Below are 17,500 nucleotides of genomic sequence, written 5' to 3' on the forward strand. Positions count from 1 at the left end.
ACTTTTCTGTGGGCTGAGTCAAGATTAGATTAAATATCTATTTAGTCATGGTACTGTATAAGGAATGTTTACCAAATCTTTAGAAGGATTTCTGCAGCAAAACTATGTTAGATACATTACACAGGGCAAGGAAATAAGACAACACTGCTACAAGATTATATTTATCAATTATGCATACTGATACAAAGTTTAAAATGTGTTTAAATTGGGCATGAAATAAAAAGGGGAGCGCCATGGTATGGGAATGTGACCTCAATAAAGCTTCAAGTTTTAAATCACTATTTCATTACCTAAAGTTCTCAAACACCTCTTGTGCAACATTAATCTTCTGACTCTTTATACATCACTGTTCTCATGAATTGTGCTAATAATTTTCTAAAAAGTTTAGCAATAAAATTGGCAAAGTAAGATTCTCCTGAGAAAATGAAGTACCCTAAATGATAAACCCTTCATAGCCTTCCTAAATAATATATGGTACATAAAATAGCATGAACTAAAGGCATTTTGCAGTACGTACTGTTAAAAATACCATTCTCTTTCTCACTCTCCAAATTGAAACAAAGACAATACTTTGGGAAAGATTTTTTTTCTTAAAAATTTTGAATCAAGGATGAACAACTGCTGAGATCTTAAGTAATGTTAGCTGCTTATCATACTACCTTTGAAAAAGTCTCTTAGCAGTGACCAGAATGCTTCTAACACACAACCATATTCACCTTAATGTCTCGCACCCATGCACGCACACACTCACTCTTTCTCTTCCTGGATAAAGTGCCCTTCCAATCCAATAAAATTTATTAGCTAAATGAAAAATTTTTAATCAATTTGTATTTTTCATAGCTAACAAACCTGAGGTCTTTAACAATAGGATAACTTCCAAGTGCCAGCTGGTAACCAGTTAACAAAATCAAAGATTGTAAAGCAAGGAATCGGTGAGTTCTAGCAACTCCTGCAGGTACGAGGTGATAGCTGGTCAGAGAAAGCGCACCACCGAACCTCGTATCGATTCAGTCTTTTCACTAATCGCCTTGGAGAGGAGATGCTATCGCTTTTGCTCTCCTTCCAAGCTGGTTGTTTTGTGCCTGTGTTTCTTTCCTTTCCAGTGTGTTGTGTGTGATTGTTTCCGAGTCTTCACGGCCTCGTCAAAGCATGGGCTTGGGCATTCACGGATTTCTGTGCTCAAGGTTTTTAGTGTCTAAATCTACAGATCCTCATACGACATGCAGTAGGTGCGGAGTGAATTACTGTACTGCAACTAATCCTTGTCCAGAATGTTATTCCTGGCCTAAGTCACAGTGGAGTTTTTTATAAAAGGGAACATCGCAGAGTTTCGACTCTTCCTTCTTGGGAGGGGTCTTCTTCTCCTCGTGGACGACTTATCTTCGCCCTCTCCCGTGATGTTATGTTTAATGTAGCCCCCTTTCCCTTGGGTTCCAATTCTCTTCCAACATCTAGGTCCTTTGTTTGGAATCATCCAAGATGGCGGCTGTTTGGGCAACACTTGGGCTACGGGGTTCACCTTCCTTGGATGGGCTGTTGTCCCATTTCTTGGAGGCATGTAACCCCCAATCCCCTATTGCACTCCCCGCCTCCTTCAAGTAGCTCTCTTTGGCAACGTTCCTCGTCTCGGGACCATGCTCGGCTGGCGTCTCACGGACGCGTACTCGACTTGTCACGCGGCCACAGACACGATTCCTCCCCTGAACATGTACGTGTTTCACCTGACGTGAGTGTACGTGATTGCTTCAGCGATAGTGTACATGGTTCTTCACACGAGCCTGTACGGGTTCGAGCCAGGACCGTGTACAAGTGCCGTTGCATGATGACGTTTGGGAACCTTTGGTCGCAGGAAGTTTGTGTTTTAGAGACCACTCTCAGACCAATTGGAATGTCCAGAATGCTTGGGTTCCAGGGATCACCAGAGTTGTTACAAAAGGAGGAGGATACTGCCAAGCCTACTTCTTCATGTCGTCGGTCACCATTGCCGGAACAGGAGGGAGACACCCAAGAATTTGTCTTCCTTCACAGAGGTAGTTGATCTCATTCATTCGTGAGTTCAACAATCTTGAGTGTAGGGCACAGGGTCAGTCTTCTTTCACCCCAACGGGTATAGAGGCCTTGCTGGATGCCAGACAGGATTCTAGAATTTTTTTTAAACTTCCCCTGTTGGGTCACGCTCAGTCCGTGTTGCAATGTGTGAACGTTTTGGTTTCGCACCGAGATGGCTCCCTGCGTTGCAATAGATTGTCCAAGTTTCTTCCTCCTCCTCTCATGCGGCATACCCCTAATCCTCTACTCAACATCCACCATTCACTTCCAAAAATTAGACCTGGTTCAACAATCCCTTCATAAATCACAGACCTTTCTTCATTCTTTGCTTTACTTATTAATGGCATACCTTTCATCTGTTACATTTATTTTCAAGCATCTAATCAAATAAATTACATTCTTCCACCAACCACTTTAGCATTCATTGCTTCATTTCACAATTTTCCATTTACCATTGCTTTATTACTCTAACTCACACTCCCTTTTTTATTTCCCAATATTTTCAAAGTATTTCACCTTTTCCTGAAATTTCTCTTTACTTCCAACCAAACTAGTATCTGCAAACATCAAGCACTCCACTTCCCCAAACTTTTCTCAGCCCACATTTTGTTTTCACTATTTGCATTGTTCCACTTGCATAACTAACATATTTGATGATGCAACCGCAAGTAACAACGCTTAATATTTGTATCCGACAACAACAGGTGGCCTTGTTAATGTGGAGCATCTGCATGACCACAGACATATCCAATATTTTCTTCACTTTTCAAAGGTCTATGCTTAACAAGACTTCTTACTGCATGAATATAGTACATACATACGTACTTTTAATTCGTCATTTATAAGGCCATGTGTCAGCTACTAAGAATAAGCAGAAGTATCAAAGGTGACATTCAGTTTCAAACTTTGGTACTAACCACCCACAACCCAAACAACACAATATTAGTGCTTTTGCATCTGCACCTTTGCCATAAAATCTGGGACAAAAGAAAACCTAAGTTCCAACCCTGTGAGTGTCACATCAAGTAATTCTCCAACTCTCTTAACCATTGCCAGAATTAATAGTTATTAGCATCACATCCCTATTTGAGGTTCTCCTCACAGGCTTGGATAGCAGCTGAAAGAGACCTCTAAAAATTAGTTTAAATCCCTCTGGGGGGTTTCACTTTCCAAGGTGTGCAAGACTTGGAAAGTGTCCTTCAAGCAGAAAAGCTGTGGCAGGTTAGAATAGAATGGTAACCTTTTTTTGAGTAGACCAACAAGTCTGTCTGGCAATGGCAGACCAGGAAATCTGGAAATTTATCTGCAGAATAGTGGCTCTGACTGGGGATATACTCTTGTGAGACACCATTCGGTGAAGATAGACCACTGACCACTCTGCTTAGCAGACACCTACAGGAGATTTTCCAACAAAACTAAACATCTCTGTAATTCTTTGCAAAAACCTCTTGATGCTGGTGATATTCTATTTTTAGTGTGAGCATCTGTATGGACTAAGGTTATAGGTTCAGGTGTGACTGTTGCTGTTGAGTGGAGTGGAGTGGGCCACATTGGTAGTTCCGTAAGTCTCGCTATTGGCAGCAACAATGGGTTCAGATAACAATCTGCTTGTGGCCACTTCAGGCCCACCAAGGTCATCTGGAGGCAGAGAATGACCATCAGTTGTAGTAAAAAAAAAAAAAAAAAAGTGTATATTTAGCAATCGATGTGTCGATTTATAAATGTTCATGCTTTTATGTTTAAAATGTGTATGAAAATGATATTGTTAAGATACAATAAAGTTTTGTACATACTTACCTGGCAGATATATACTTAGCTATAGACTCCGTCGTCCCCGACAGAAATTCGAATTTCGCGGCACACGCTGCAGGTAGGTCAGGTGATCTACCGCCCCCCCTGCCCGCTGGGTGGCAGGAATAGGAACGATTACGTTCTAGACCCAGATTTTCTCTTCCACCTGTCTCCTGAGGGGAGGTTGGGTGGGCCATCAATCGTATATATCTGCCAGGTAAGTATGTACAAAACTTTATTGTATCTTAACAATATCATTTTTGTACATGGAACTTACCCAGCAGATATATACTTAGCTGATTGACACCCTTGGTGGTGGGAAAGAGACAACTATTTACTGAATAGACAGGTAAAACAACATACGTTGTAGGTAATAAATAAATAAAACCTTGGTTCCTACTTGATCAGGCGGAAGCCTCCATGGCTAATGCCTAGGAATCTGCTTCACCTCAAGAGCCTCAGCGAGGATGTGACCTATGGCTAAGAGTTCTTGTGGGTCTGTCGATGGGGTCTTATCCATTTACTCGACAGAGCCTCTTACAGACAATATGCCTATGCCTAGTGGCATAATTAAGGAGCACAACACCGATCCCGATCACCTGATCCTAACACGAGGGTTAGTGCTTAAGTTGAAAAGAGTTATCTACAAACTCCTTTCAAACAACCCAAAGAAAAAACACGACGTTAAATAAAATTTAACTCACTAGTTAAGGATCAGTATCTGCTCCCTATCCCAGCAATGTATCCGCAGACACGTATCAACCAAGAGAGAAGGATCCCTCGAAGGTTATCTTGACATCCTTCGGATAATGGGAAGTCAACACAGAGTTGCATCTCCGTATGTGACAGCTAATTGTCCTTATGACATATTGTTAGGGAAAGAACAAGAATTCGGAAAAGCTCGCACTTCATGCGCTTTTAATTCTCAGCTGTTTGAAGGAATCATCAATGCACTTATCAAGTGCTTAGGAGATCACAATGTCTCAAAGAAGGCCAGGGCGTTCTTTGATATAGATCTCTTCTGGGTGAAGCTTGGAGCCTGGCTAGCGCTTGGCAGGCGCCGTAGTGCCTGTCTAGCGCCTCGCGCCTGGCTGGAGCCTTGCGCCTGAATGGCGCCTAGGGCCTGGCTGGAGCCTCGCGCCTAGATGGCGCCTTGCGCCTGGCTGGCGCCTCGCGCCTTGCTGGTGCCTGATTGGCTCCTCCTTCCTGGCTAGCGCCTCGCGCCTGGCTGGAGCCTTGCGTCTGGCTGGTGCCTTGCGCCTGGAAGGCACCTGGAGCCTGGCAGAAGACTTCATGATTACTGTCTATGAGTCTGCATGCCTCAAGAGTTTCAGCGAGGTAGGGACCTATGACTGACAAACCCTTGCTGGATCATGTCAATGGGGGCTAGCCAGCTTACACGACAGAGCCTTCTCGGATCGTGCCAATGGGGGCTGACCCACTTACATGGCAGAGCCTTACCTGTATCATATCAATGGGGACTAGCCCTCTTACATGACAGAGCTTTAGGTTTCTCTTTACTGGAAGGAGCCTTGCGTCTGGATGGATCCTCAATCCTGACTGGAGCCTAGCCTTGAAGGAGCCTGGCACCTGGATGGCGCCTGGCTGGCTTCTAGAGCCTGGCTGGCTCCTAGAGCCTGGCTGGCTCCTAGAGCCTGCCTGGCTCCTAGAGCCTGGCTTGGCTCCTAGAGCCTGGCTGGCTCCTAGAGCCTGGCTGGCTCCTAGAGCCTGGCTGGCTCCTAGAGCCTGGCTGGCTCCTAGAGCCTGGCTGGCTCCTAGAGCCTGGCTGGCGCCTCGCGCCTGGCTTGGCTCCTCCACACTTGCTGGAGCTTCGAGCTTGGAAGTCTCTCTAGGCTGTCTGACGATGTCCACATCGGACACTCTTATATCTGTCCGATTTGTTCGCCTCTGGCGCATTTGCGCCAGGTTGGAGGCCCGCTCCTTCTCAGTATCCGACCATGACAGAGTTCCTTGGAACTGTCCGCCTCTGGCGTTTTTCGCCTGTATTGGCATTTGGCGCTTGGCTGGCGCTACATTGTCCGAGAGTCCTGAACAACCACATAGTTTATCAGGAGACTGGAGAAGGGTGGAAGAAATTCTTCCCCTTTGAGCTTTTGGCCCCTGGCAAGGGGAGGTGATTTAGTCAGCTACACCCAGTAGACGACAGGATATCTAACAACACGAGAGAAGAGTCTTCCTCCGAGGAGGATCCTTCGTGAACACTTCTTTTGCTAACGAGATCTCTTCTTACATGTTGATGAGGTTCCTCGTTGCAGAATCTTCCCTATCCTTGCCCGAAGGAAGGGAAGGAGTCTGGAAGTCGAAGGAGACTCTGAGCTGAAATTGGGCGGAACCCTGATTTCTAGCTCTTATTGTATCCTTCTGAATACCTTCTGGAAGCATTTTGAGCCCTCATCGCACCCCGAAGACTCTGTAGGCAAGCGTTTAAACCATCTCTTCTTCTGTAGATGAAAATGTAAGTACCCTGCCTGGGCAACTAAACTTCTCTCTGAAAGCGTTGCGTCAGGAATAGAGGGATTTATTTCTTTTGCCAGACATACTATGCTGCAAGAACCCATTGCCGAGTCTCCATTGAATCTGATGCGAGATTCCAATGCACAAAAAATTCACTTGTCTTCTTGGTCGTTTAGGGTTAAGAGAAACAAAGAATTCCTTCATAAACTTCCTCAAAGAAGTTAGATGAGGAGCAGTTCCATTTTGTCGGAACACGGAATCTGTGGCCACAAAAAAAAATCCCATTCGAAGTACATGATATCCTACTCTTGTCGTATTGCGGTATCGTATAAGATCCCGAAGATCTTAATCCTCTGTTATCTCTAATTCCCTTTGTAGAGACAGAGTATGGCCTTTTACTGCGTTCTTTGATAGCAGATATATACATAGGTGATTCTTCCCTCTGAAAGTGAAGAAAAAACCTCGCTATGTGGTTCACAGAGGTATCGGAAGAGGACAGTTTCCTCATTCCATCTAGCACGATCTGCAGCAATTCTATGTCTTAGCCATGACTATTGTCATTTACCTTGAAAAAACCTCTCATTCATGTCCACTTCTGGTCAGTCTGCACGCGGACAGACTCAGAGTGGAGAGGTTTTATAGGTCTATTTATAATAGATTCTGATAGAATATCCAGATACTCTTGGAAAAGCCTTACGAAACATGCTGTGAGAAGAACGTGACTTCTGTGAATCCAACCTCTCTAAGGCCAAAATGAGGCATACATCCTCTCTTCCTTTGACGCCCAATTATCTTAATATCTGTTAAGAATTTATAACTAGGGGAAAAAAGGCTAAAGTTTATTCCCCTTCTTTAAATTTAAAGATGTCTTATATTGCTACCTCTCTTGGTTCGAGGAAAAAGAAGCAGTCTAAAGGAAGCCTGTTCGTCTTCTACCTTACAAAGAGATCTATGAAGAAGACTTTCCGCAGGTTCTCACAACTCTTTTCAATAAATGTTAGACATATGTTAACAGTTATTATCTTCGATCGAGAAGGTTCTCACGGACATGCAAAATCTTGCATCGAACCTCTTAAGGATCGTTACGTTCCGTGTCTGTTCCCAAATAGGTTCTCTTTTGTTAACGCGAACCGGGGCGAAAAAAGAGATTCTCGATGCTCTTTGCGATATGAGAGAGTCGTGGAATTGGCCTAAGTGATTAAAATAAATCATTTCATCATTCCTTGTAAGCGACCCTTTTCGATTAATGGGTAACGAAATCAGGAACGAATCTTGCCGTTACCGAGCCTGCTGTCCGAGAGGCTACTGGACTCTATGTAATAACTCGCTAAAACGAGAAAATATCTTGGATGGTGCTTCTGGCACAATTTGTGCCAGGCTGGCGCTTCCTTCTAGTTCTTTTTAGGTTATGTGCCATAACATCTATGCCTTTATGGTACCCACCGACATCCTTCACATGTTAATTCCGTTCTTAGTGGGAAAAAACTTTTATATACGTAGTATAGTCCATTCAGGAAACAACTTCTGCCACTAAGAGAATGTTTCCCATCCGACTCGCCCAACTTCTCTTGAGCAATATCCGAATTTAAAAAGGTTATGTACGTTTCTCGAAAGGATGAGAGAATTATATATATCGCGCGCTGCCGTATTAGAATCCTTTATAATACTGTCACATTGTGGTAAACAGCATTAATCTAGGAACCTTTGTAAGGATACTAGGAATTCTGTAGTTAACCTCGGTATGTGCATAAGACTTGACCATACCGTAGTCTTAAAGTGAATTCTCTACTACATTCATCTTCTCACTAAGCATGTACTCTAATAAGCCATGCTTTTCGTAAGCATGAGAGCATTATACATATAGAGTTTCGCTGCGTTAGAATCCTTTAAAAATGTTACCTACGGTAAACAGCATTGAAATGTAATATCTTTCTTATTGAAAGCTTCTTAGCAAAAGGCAGACAATATTTTATTTATGTTTGCTTAACTATCCCCTCAATCCGAGGCTAAAACCACGATTGTAGGGGAGAGACACGGTTATTCATTCCATCCCGCAGGAGAGACATATGTTACCGCCCACTCATGACCGACACCTACATGATACTGCGTTGGTGCCTAAGCGATAGCAGTCTCGTTAGCCGACTGGCCTTACTCTTCCAGAGTTGCCACCAGCTACTCCATTTAATAAAGGAATCTTATAACATTATTATCGAACTTCAGGAAGTTCTTATAATGCATATCTAAGCGAAACAAGACTTCGATAAATCTAGAAGCTAAGTAGGTGTTGTCTTAACAATCCTTTAAGCGTAGTCCTTCCTAGGAAATTCCTGGAAGGATACTGGTAATTGAGTTGCTCAGCAAAGAAGTAACTACGGTATGTGCTTATGATTTGCCGTATCGTATTCTCATACAGCAGATACTCTACTACCTTCTTTCCCTGCCGAGGCAGATAGAGAAAGGATATTCTGGCGCCTGGATCCTTGCACCTAGCGCCTGGAATGTTCCGCGCGCTAGAAAGGAGACTCGCTCCTGGAACGTTCCGCTTGCGTGGAAGGTCCCGTGCGCCCTGACAGTTCCGAGCGCCTACTAGACCCCTTTTAGAAAGGGCTCTGCCCGGAAACGTTCAATGGAAGGATCGTTCTGATTGCCACTCTACTGTAAGGCTCCTTGCTCTAGCCGTCTGTTTTCTGGCGCAATTTGCGCCAGGCTGGCGCTTCGTCTCTTTGAAGGCGCCTTGCGCCAAGAAAAATTTTCTAGAACGCGGCTCGCGTTTGGTTGTAGGAACGCGGCTCGCGCTAGTCTGTTAGCTGGAACGCGCCTCGCTTCTGGCTATAGGAACGTACCTCACGCTAGCTTGCTGGAACGCGGCTTCATGGCAGCGGCTGGCTCTTGCTCAGTGTTCTCTTAGTTTTCAGAGAACGCGCTAGATCACTCCAAACATACATTCTTCGTCTTTTCGGATGTAAGATGAAGAGACGCACTTTTTTAAGGATGCCTTATCAATGGCTATCCTGGCAGTCTGGGACGTTCTACAGAACCTGCCGAGGGGACGCCTGACCGGTGGGGGTTCTCCCTAACCTTCCTGCGGCTGTCGACTTTCCTCCTCCACTGGGTCTGGGAGTTTGGAAGAGGTCTAGGCCTGGAAGCGCTACGGAGCCGATCAGACGCACCCTCCACTGCACTGGGGAACAAACTATATTCACTTCTTACCTTTTTAGAGCTCGCCTTTTGAGCTCCATCCATTTATCTTCAAATTTGCACATATGAATTTGTAGATTCTGTGGAGTAAGAAGGTGATGAGGATGCAACAACTACTAGAATTGTCAATACTCTACCTGCTCGTTAGTACGAGAGCTCTTAAAGCTTCTAAAGGAAGCGTATCTAGTTATATGCTTTCTGACTTCCTAAAGTAGGAAGTTAGATCTTATATTTCCTTCATCAAGTTCTAACACTTATACACGTATTAGTGAAAAAAAAAAATATCAATATTTCCCTTATTGCAAAATATAAGTGTCTACCGAAAAATTCGGTAGTTTCACGTAATATATTCTTCGAAATTTCGAAGCCAAATTCATTAAAAAGTTAATAAAAGCGTATGCCAAACCAAAGACCCAGTACTTCCCTGCAAAAGACAGCCCAGAAGGTCGATGGCGATGAAAAAACGAAAATCAAGTCAGGAGGTAGCAACAACGTATGTTGACACTACCGCGACAGAGAAAATCTGAGTCTAGAACGGTAATCGTTTCCTATTCCCTGCCACCCAGCGGCGAGGGGCGGTAGATCACCTGACCTACCTGCAGCGTGTGCCGCGAAATTCGAATTTCTGTCGGGGACGACGGAGTCTATAGCTAAGTATATATCTGCTGGGTAAGTTCCATGGACAAAAATGTATTATGTATAGGGTATTTTTATTTCTGTGCATAAATATGATACAAAGGCAGCCTTTGAAACTGCCCTCCACGTTATCAGAGGATGTTTTTTCATGTTCATTCTTGTTCGCCGCTGCCTGCCACTTCCGAAAATAGTTAAAAAAGTGCAAATTTAGCGATCGATGTGTCAATTTTAGATATGTTCATGGTTTTATGTTTAAAATGTATGAAAATATATTACGTATAAGGTATTTTTATTTTTGTATATAAATATGATACAAATTAAGGCAGCTTTTGTAAGTGCCCTCTGCATATATCAGAGGATATTTGTGCAAGTTCATTCTTGTCCGCCGCTGTTCCGATAAATGCATTACGGAGCTAACTATAACTCATTTCGTTATTGAAACTTCAGCTTTTTGTTATAAGTTTTCATCCTTTTATGTTTAAAATGTGTATGAAAAATATTTTTTTGTGTATGAAAAATATGTATGAAAAATATTTTTTTATTTTTGTACATAAATATACTACAGTGGCAGTACGCATCTCCACTTGAAATCTCTGTAACAGCCCTTCACATGATGAAGACAATAGGTGTTCAGTCGCGCCAGAATAATAACATTTTAATTTATATAATTGAATCACATTTTCATAACAAATTATACTTACAATTGTTGCATAAATTGATTTTAAAGACAAAACTAACAAACATTCGACTATGCAACACAGCAATTTGTTTGTTTTTCCATGGGATAGAAGTACAAAATATAACTGTGCAACTTGGTCGATTTTTTATTTTGTTACGCGAGCAAAATATATAGGTATGACCGTACGAGCTCGAGATGCCGCTGCTACGTAGATGGCATGGTGACGAAAATTAAGATGAGCACAGAAGAAAAAGTAAATATGCATTTTTTCCATTTATCTTTTAAAAAGTTATACATTACTTCACTGTATCCAATAATATTGTATGTATTCTAGTATCATAAAATACTACGGTAAATCTAAGCTAGTATTCCGCGGATCGGCCAATATTTTGGTTTGGAAATCAGCTGATGGCAAATACGAGTTTATTTCGCCAAATTGAACGCAATTCTGAGCAAATTTTCTTGCTTTAAGTTAGCATAAAAATATTTCTAGATACTTGACTTATATGAGACAAGGTTATTTTTCTTTATACATGTGTTTAGGAGGAAATATTACTTGAATATGTCTTGTGATAGTGAACAAATATTTTTTCGTTAACAGATTACGTTGGTGGTATGTTTATTAAGTAAAACAATATGTGATTCCGTTTGCTATTTTCCTTTATATCATTGTAATACGAACTTTATGTTATTTATCTTTTATCGGCGTTAAACCAACAGTAAAACGTGTTCTTTCAAGCACAGTAGTTTTTATTAAAATGATTTTATCTCAATTTTATCTTCGGTATTGTTTGATGACATACGTTTACTGGAGTTTTATCATTGTTGCCAATGCACGATAATGGTCATTAGCAGCTTGAACAGTTTTCTCAGCTTCAGCTATAATTAGCTTAAATTTAACAGTATATTTCCCTATTGATCTTTGATCTATAATGATCTTTGATCTATAGCAAATGAAGTTATTATATTAAAATATCTCAGTCCTATTCTACACATCATCATTTATAACAACTTTTGGAACTTATGTAACTAGAAGATGGGATAAAGTTAGGCTATTGTAATTTGAACTCTCATAAAATCGGATTATCATAAGACGAATTATCATTACTTGAACACTACAGCTACCTGTACACTGTATAAAACCTTTTTACATCTTTACATACTCTAGACACCCAAAGGATTAAAGCTAGGCTTTTTTAACTTTACAGTATTTATAATACTATACAGAACTGTACAGTACTACTGTACAGTAAATTCTATACTACTATGCTGCATAAATATAATTTTACTTATTGCGCCATTGCAGGATTACGGGGCCGTTTGACTGGTCTTGGGTGCTGTTGACTGGTCTAGCATTCTGAAAGGTGTGCGGCGGCCGTAGACTTTGAAATCGCTCAGCGTTGGCGGCCAGGAACAGAACCCCTGCCGCTAACCGATGGCCACCCGTATTCTGTATTTTCATGTTATTTACTGTATAATGTGTGTAGATAACATGAAATCATACGGCACTTACTTGTGAATAATGTTGATTATAGATGCTATTATAGCCATGCAGCCTGATGAATGACGATTAAGATAGACTGCACAGCAAAGTAGAGGAGTTACAGATCCTCTGGGGGTGCCTTGTCACCTTCTTCAGGAGGCACCACCATCTTTTGAGGTAATTGTACATTTGCACAAACAAGTAAAGACAGTGCTTCACTATTTCATTTATCGTACTGATAAAAGTTGTGGCCCTTTATTTCTATCCCTTGACTATTGTCTGTACCTCCCTGACACACAGATCAAATTGTAGAAACAATGAAATTTCTCAAAAGGCCTGGTTCATTGATGGGATAGCATTACTAAAGAGGGAGGTGAGTTCTTTTCCAAGAATGGCCTCTCCAAGTACTTTGCCCTGCTCATATTCGATCTCAATGTAGGTGACTGCACTTTCAGTCACATGGCAATGGACTGCTACTTCTCCATGACTTTTGCCCTCTCTTAACATGACTATTATGTCGAACATGACTATCATATTTATTTTATCAGCAGCACTAATTAACTGTAAGGGTCTAAGACACTTAAGCTTTTTGCCAGAAGCCTTAGGAGAAGCAGAACATTAAGAGGACACTTTGAAGAATAAATCTTAGCCTGTAGTAGCGAATATCACACAGGCAAAAAATGGACAAATGAGAGACCATTGAACTTATATACTTACGTATTGGGTCAATTGGGTACGCATTGTGCAGACTGTACATTTTATGAAAATTTTAAAGATAATAGAAGATATGTAAGTACATAAAGTGTTTTAGGATCATACTAAAAGTACGCAGACCATATCTAAAATATGTAAGACAACGAGAATATAGCAGGGTACGTATGTTTCTGTCTGCAGCACGCAGTATGTACGTATTTTCCATGCATATGTACTAAGTATATTTTTGTGACCAAATAAATTTTTCATGACGAAAAATTATTAATTTTCAACTATTACAGTTCTGTTATACTTTAATGTAAATGCAGCAAAATTCAGTAACAAAATTGGGTTTTCTTAAAAGATGCTTCAACCAAGCTATCTTTCTGAAGATGAACAAATCTTATGATGCCCTGACGCCTTCTTAGAGCAGTATCCAAATAAAATTATATTTGACACGCTATTGGTTGCTGTCTGCACAGAAGCCAATCCAGGATCAGCATTCATTTTCCTTGTTGCTCATTGGCTGTATACTTGGCGTTGATTGGTTGAAATCAGACCCCATGTCACAAAGATTGAATTGTGGGTACATCGCGCATCTCCTTCATCAACTTTACTGCGTTGAAAGTTACTGACATATGCGAACGTAAACGTGAAGCTGTTTTGTATGTATCAGCAAACGTGTGTGCATCATGCCGAAAATGGCACATAAAAAGTGCCCTGCTCCTTTTAAGCTTCTGGCAAAGAAGCTATAAGAAAGAAGACTGTAATGAAGCTCAACAAGAAGGTGAAACTTCTTGATATGTTGAAGGGGGGCAAAAGTTATGCGTGGTCGGCCGCCATTTCAAAGTGAACGAGCGCACAGTGAGATACACGAAGAAAAAAGAAAGTGAAATAAGAAAGTGTGTTAGCATGACATACTATGGTACAGGAAACGCGGTGTCCACAGTGAGAGACACACCAATCGTGAAAATGGAATCTACACTCGCGTTCTGGATCAAGGACTGCAGGAAGAACATGCCCCGTGACTCCAAGATCATATGTGAAAAAGCATGACAGCTCTACCAGCAGCTATCAACTGCTACACAAGGTAGCGAGGAAGAGGAAGCCAAAGATGTAGAGGCACACGAAAGCGATGAAGGGGAATTGGAATTCTTGGGCTTCGATGTACCAGCTCCTGAAGAGGAAGAGGAAGAGGAAAATGAAGAGCCACATCCGGGACCGTCCTCAGCTCCCCAAGGTTTTCTGGGAAGCAAAGGATGGTTCTGCTGGTTCCATCTAAAGTCTGTTTCCCTACAATGGGGAAGCTGCATCTGCTGGCAAAGAGGCGGCCACAAAATATCCCAAGGCCTTCAAGAAAATAATCCAGGAGAAAGGATACCAACCAGAACAGGTGTTCAATATGGACGAAACTGGCCTGTTCTGGAAGAAGATGCCGTCCTAGATGTACCTTGTGAAGGATGAAGTGAAAGCCTCCGGATTCAAGGCACAAAAGGACATATTGATCCTCCTGATGTGCAGGAATGCAGCTGGCTTTATGTTGAAACCAGGCCTCATTTACAAGGCTGCAAATCTCAGGGTACTAAAGAACAAGAATAAGGCGTTACTGCTCGTCTTCTGGATGCATAATCCCAAGGCCTGGATCACCAAAGTCCTTACAGAGTACTGGTTTCACCAGAGCTTCATTCCTCAAGTTAGGCAATACCTGGCAGATTTGAACATCGAGTTCAAGGTCTTGCTCATAATGGACAATGCTGGTGGCTACCCTCTCGATCTTTATTACAAGGGAGTCCAGCTCGAGTTCCTCCCTCCCAACACCACCTCTCTCCTCCAGCCTAAGGATCAGGGCGTCATCCGTGCCTTAAAGGCACTCTACACCGGGAATTCCCTCCAGCACATTGTTGATGCAATGGACCGCGACAGCGAATTTATGCCAAAAGTCTACTGGCGTAAATTCACAATTGCCACGTGTCTGTCTGTCATTGACCAATCGCCGAAAGACATGAAGAAGGAGAGACTGAATGCCTGCAGAAGTTGTAGCTGGACTGTGTCCATAATTATACGGGCTTTTCTCCTCAGGAAATCCAGCATTCAGCCATTAGTAAGGCAGTCCAGTTAGCAAAAATTCTTGGTGGTGGTTTGATGAAATCACCAGGGATGAAGTCGGCACCCACATTGATCCCCACTCTGACACCCTGACAGACCAGGGCTTGGAAGAGCTGATGAAGTCTGCCAGTGAGGAAGACACTCCAGGGTTCAGGAGAGGAACAGGAGCAAAAGGAGGAGAACGGCCTAACTTTGGAACACCTCTCCCAGTTAAAAGAATAATAAACGACCTCCAGGAGTTTGTTGCGACATGGTGTCCTTACTTGAATGCTCCTTGAAGTTTTGCAACATTCTTGATGTAGCATAGGAGCCCTATAAGTAAGCCCTAACCACTATGAAGAAGCAATGGCAGCAGCTGCCAATCACAATGTTCATCACATGAACGAAGAAAGATCCTCCAAAGCCTCCAGCCTCCCAATTTGCCTGAAGTAGTGACCCTTGAATCACCTCTCTCTCTCTCTCTCTCTCTCTCTCTCTCTCTCTCTCTCTTCCATGGTTACAACGCTTACAACAGTAGGCGTGGTACCGACGTGAAGTTGACGTACATAGAACGTTACGCTATCAGCATAAGTCAGTCAAGTAAGCCGTGCTTTGCAACGCAAAATCTTGGAGATGTGTAGGACTTTGCCCGGCCAGTTCCAGGTAGGTGTCTGACCATGCTTGCGTTGGGCGTACATTTGCGGTGCATTACGGTGCTGGCTTTATGTCCGTCAGCCCGTGTCCTGTTTACCAGCTGTTCAATGTCATGTCACAGCGATGATGCCCACGATCCACATACGTGGGCATACGTGGTCGTGATACGTGAACGTGTGACCCCAGCATGAATCAGTGGGAAGCAAAAGCCGTTTTCTCTATCTCTCTCTCTCAGCGCACCGAACAGACTCGAGAAAGCTTTTTTTTTTCTTTTTACTGTATGCATTTGTTTTCATGTTTTATCCTTATGTTAAATTTATTGTGAAATAATTTAATTTTTTATGTGAATTGGTACTGCTTTTACATATACATTATAGTAAAAATTTCACTGTCTCTTCACTCCTCATACCACGATGCACAATAACTTAAAATCATTCACTCATTATTCCTCAAAAATATAAATGCTCTCTCCCTCTACCTCAAGTTATCTGTATATCACCACAATGACGAATCATTTGTGCTAAATTCTATTGTGAAAAGCTTTGTTCTTTCATTTACTATTTGGTTAATATTGTTCAACTAGACCATCTCACTCAGTGCACCTAACATTGGCTCAATTAAGACTTTTTTTTTCTTTTTTCTGTATTGCATGTTTGTTTTCATATTTTATCATTACGTTAAATTCATTGGGAAATTCCCTTTTTATGTGAACTGTTATTGCCTTTACATACATACAGTAATATTTGAACTCTCTCTTCTCCTCTCTCCTCGACATATCAACACTCCCCCGTTCAGTCTAAAGTCAGCTGGGTGTGACCTCACCGCGATTACGTACGATTTTCTAGTTTATACTTGTACTCGACGGCCTACTGGGTATTACAAGTCAAACTGTATTATTTTTTTTTCATGTATAATAGTATATAGTTTAATGATAATATTCAACAACATAAATAAAAGTATGAAGCTTTTAATATAAAATATAGCTTTCAATATAACATTTAGCATAAAAGGTGTATTCCGGCTACCTAGATTCAGACATTTGGATATATATATTATACACACACACACACAAAGGCAGTCCCCCTGCTTACGGCGCTCTGAGGTTACAACACTTCAATTATATTTATCAGAAATTATTTCCAGGTTTACGACACATGTTCCAGGGTTATGGCACTTACAATGCTGATCTGGCAGAAGAAATATGACTCCAAAAATGCTAAATAAATATTTGAAGCTTTTTTGTTAATGAAAAATGCAATAAGAATGCAGTTTACATAGTTTTTAATGCACCCAAAGCATTAAAAGTAAGGTTTTCTTTGGATTTTTGACGATGTTCCGGCTTACAACACGTCTCAAGAACGGAACCCCCTTCGTAACCCGGGGACTACCTATATACAAACATATACATATATATACATAGTACACATACATATATATATATATATATATATATATATATATATATAAAATGATAAAAACATTAGTATTTGGAAACAAGCATAATCTCTCCCTGAAACAGATGAAAATGAGTTACACGACAACACTCACAATTGTGGTATTGAGTGGAAGGGATTTTAAGATAGGTCATCTCATCTTGTGCTTCTGGGCAGTAATCACTGAATGAGTTGTACGCTCTGACGCTGTTGTTTATAACAATGATAAGTGACAAAAAGATGTAACCAAGAAATCATATTAATTTTTTTTAGACATACAAGCGTGAAAATGTAAAAAAATCTTCTGTATAAGTATAAAACCAT

General features: G+C 41.6%; 1 protein-coding gene across 29 annotated transcripts in view; it reads right to left on the bottom strand.

Annotated features, from left to right (window-relative positions):
* The window catches only part of LOC135218273 (ELAV-like protein 1), a 314,052-nt gene that overhangs the window by 74,721 nt on the left and 221,831 nt on the right, over nt 1–17,500 (bottom strand). The window lies entirely within an intron of this gene.

Source organism: Macrobrachium nipponense, chromosome 9 (genome assembly GCF_015104395.2).
Source record: "Macrobrachium nipponense isolate FS-2020 chromosome 9, ASM1510439v2, whole genome shotgun sequence".
NCBI classification, from domain to species: domain Eukaryota; kingdom Metazoa; phylum Arthropoda; class Malacostraca; order Decapoda; family Palaemonidae; genus Macrobrachium; species Macrobrachium nipponense.